We start from the raw sequence: 3,697 nt of genomic DNA, 5'->3' as shown, positions 1-3,697 counted from the left end.
CCCCAACATGCACATAAGGAATTTTGTCGAGATCTGCAGCACTTTTAAGTATAATGGCGTGACTGATGAGGCTATCAAGTTGAGGCTTTTCCCATTCTCACTAAGGGACAAGGCTAAAGACTGGTTATATTCTGAACCAGCTGGGTCCATCACTACGTGGCAAGATCTTGCGCAAAAGTTTCTGGTGAAGTTTTATCCAATGGCAAAGACTGCTACTATGAGGAGTGCTCTTACTCAGTTTGCGCAGCAACCTACAGAATCTATGTGCGAGGCTTGGGAACGCTACAAGGAAATGTTGAGAAAATGTCCACATCATGGAATGCCGGATTGGATGGTGATCACTGGTTTCTATAATGGTTTGGGGGCCCAATCTCGGCCCATGCTCGATGCAGCAGCTGGAGGCGCCTTATGGGCTAAAAGCTATACTGAGGCGTATAATCTTATCGAGACGATGGCTGCAAATGAGCATCAAAACCCAACTCAGAGGATGATGTCAGGCAAGGTAGCAGGTATTCTGGAAGTTGATGCAGCCACCGCTATTGCAGCCCAGCTCCAAGCGCTATCAATGAAGGTTGATTCTCTGGCTACGTATGGAGTTAATCAAATAGCTATGGTTTGTGAGTTTTGTGCAGGTTCTCATGCTACGGATCAGTGTTCTCTTGTAAACGAATCTGTTCAGTATGTGAATAATTATCAGCGATAACAGCAGCCTGTGCCAGTGACCTATCATCCTAACAACATAAATCATCCAAATTTTAGCTGGGGGAATAATCAGAATGCTATTCAGCCACCATATCAGCAAGGAGTGAGTAAACAGTTTAACCCACCTGGATTCCAGCAACCACAGCAGTATGCTACAAGGCAATCATATCCTCAACAGGGAAGTGCAGCTGCACCTACTAGTGCTGATTTTGAGGAACTTAAGCTGTTGTGCAAGAGTCAGGCGGTTTCTATCAAGACCTTGGAAAATCAAATCGGTCAATTAACCAATGCAGTGCTCAATCGTCAACCTGGCACTCTTCCCAGTGACACGGAAGTACCAGGCAGGAAGGAAGCTAAAGAGCAAGTCAAGGCTATTACCTTAAGGTCTGGAAAAGTAGCTGAAGCTGAAAAGGCAAAAGAAGTAGAAGCTGAAATTAGAGGTGAAGAATCTAAGCAAAAGGAGAAAGCGGCAGAACCAAGGAAGACTACTGTTGAACACACTCTGCCTGAGGCTAATACAGGGGAGAAATAGCTCTATCCTCCACCACCTTTTCCTAAGAGATTGCAGCAACAAAAGCTGGATAGACAGTTCGGGAAGTTTCTGGAGGTGTTCAAGAAACTTCACATCAATATACCTTTCGCTGAAGCTCTTGAACAAATGCCTAGTTATGCGAAGTTTATGAAGACTATTCTTTCAAGGAAGGTGAAACTGGATGACCTTGAAACCGTTGCTCTCACGGAAGAATGCAGCGTTGTTCTGTAGCAAAAGTTACCACCAAAACTGAAAGATCCAGGAAGCTTCACCATTCCTTGCACCATTGGCAATCTAACTTTTGACAAGTGCCTTTGTGATTTAGGAGCAAGCATTAATCTGATGCCGTTGTCGATCTTTAAAAAGCTGGATCTGCCTGATCCAAAACCCACATACATGTCGCTACAATTGGCTGACCGTTCCATTACTTACCTAAGGGGCATAGTTGATGATGTGCTCGTCAAGGTGGATAAGCTCTTCTTTCCTGCAGATTTTGTTATTCTGGATTTTGAGGAAGATAAGAAGATTCCCATAATCTTGGGGAGGCCTTTCTTGGCTACTGGCCGTACCTTGATAGATGTGCAAAAAGGGGAACTTACTATGCGGGTCCAAGATCAGGATGTGACCTTTAACGTATTCAAGGCAATGAAATTCCCTACAAAAGATGAGGAGTGCTTAAAAGTGGATGTGATTGATTCTGCGGTTACTTCGGAACTCGATCACATGCTAATGTCTGATGCATTGGAAAAGGCCTTAGTGGGGGATTTTGACAGTGATGATGAAGATAGCAACGAGCAATTACAATATCTGAACGCTTCTCCCTGGAAGCGAAAGCTGGACATACCATTTGAATCTCTTCGTACTTCTGACCTCAAGAACGCTGAAGGGAAGCTCAAACCATCAATAGAGGAAGCACCTACCTTGGAGCTCAAGCCATTACCTGAACACTTGAGGTATGCTTTTTTAGGTGATTCATCTACATTACCTGTTATTATTTCATCTGACCTTTCAGGTAGTGAGGAAGACAAGCTCTTAAGGATTTTGAGAGAATTCAAATCGGCTATTGGATGGACCATAGCAGACATCAAGGGGATAAATCCTTCATATTGTATGCATAAAATTCTGCTAGAGGAAGGTAGTAAGCCAACTGTGGAACAGCAGTGAAGACTGAATCCCATCATGAAGGAGGTGGTGAAGAAAGAAATTCTGAAATGGCTAGATGCAGGCATCATTTATCCTATTTCTGACAGCTCGTGGGTGAGCCCCGTACAATGTGTACCTAAGAAGGGAGGTATCACTGTGGTCGCAAATGAAAAGAATGAGCTCATCCCTACTCGAACAGTTACAGGATGGAGAGTATGCATGGATTATAGAAAATTGAATAAAGCCACAAGGAAGGATCACTTCCCTCTTCCATTTATTGATCAGATGCTTGACAGATTGGCGGGACATGAGTATTTTTGTCTTCTGGATGGTTATTCCGGGTATAATCAGATTTGTATTGCACCAGAGGATCAGGAAAAGACTACCTTCACTTGTCCATTTGGCACATTTTCTTTTCGCAGAGTTTCGTTTGGGTTATGTGGCACACCGGCCACCTTTCAGAGATGTATGATGGCTATATTCTCTGACATGATTGGAAATAACGTCGAAGTGTTCATGGATGACTTCTCCATCTTTGGACACTCATATGATGAATGTTTGAATAATCTGCGCGCCGTACTCAAAAGATGCGTGGAAACTAATTTGGTGCTTAATTGGGAGAAATGTTATTTTATGGTGCGTGAAGGCATTATCCTTGGGCATAAGGTCTCTAGCAAGGGTCTGGAGGTGGACAAGGCCAAGGTGGGAGTCATTGAAAATCTTCCCCCACCTAATTCTGTGAAAGGAATCCATAGTTTTCTTGGTCATGCGGGTTTTTATCGGCGATTCATCAAGGACTTTTCAAAGATATCTAAGTCGTGGTGCAATTTGCTTGAGAAAGATGTGCCTTTCAAATTTGATGATGAATGTTTGGCAGCATTCGAGACTCTCAAGGAGAGTTTGATCACGGCACCAGTCATTACAGCACCAGATTGGACAGAACCATTTGAGATGATGTGTGATGCGAGTGATTATGTGGTAGGTGCAGTTCTGGGACAGCGCAAGAAAAATCTCTTCCATGTGGTCTACTATGCGAGTAAGACTTTAAATGGTGCCCAATTGAGCTACACCACTACTGAGAAGGAGCTTTTGGCTATAGTCTTTGGCTTTGAGAAATTTCAATCTTATCTGCTTGGTACGAAAGTAACAGTATTCACTGATCATGCAGCTATTCGCTATCTGGTTTCTAAGAAGGATTCGAAGCCGAGACTCATTCGTTGGGTGCTTTTACTTCAGGAATTTGAGTTAGAGATCAAAGATAGAAAAGGTACTGAGAATCAAGTAGCTGACCATCTCTCTAGGTTGGAGAATCCCGATTCT

At 43.4% G+C, this 3,697-nt stretch overlaps 1 non-coding gene across 1 annotated transcript; it reads right to left on the bottom strand.

Moving 5' to 3' along the window:
* Window positions 1-214: 214 nt before the first annotated feature.
* LOC141675337 (small nucleolar RNA R71) lies at window positions 215-321 on the bottom strand. Its single transcript, XR_012555995.1, has one exon. It is a non-coding gene; the product is annotated as a small nucleolar RNA R71 (small nucleolar RNA).
* Window positions 322-3,697: the final 3,376 nt, after the last annotated feature.

The sequence above is a fragment of the Apium graveolens genome, chromosome 7 (assembly GCF_009905375.1).
Source record: "Apium graveolens cultivar Ventura chromosome 7, ASM990537v1, whole genome shotgun sequence".
Lineage (NCBI taxonomy): Eukaryota > Viridiplantae > Streptophyta > Magnoliopsida > Apiales > Apiaceae > Apium > Apium graveolens.
This window is presented reverse-complemented; position numbering and strand designations above follow the sequence as displayed.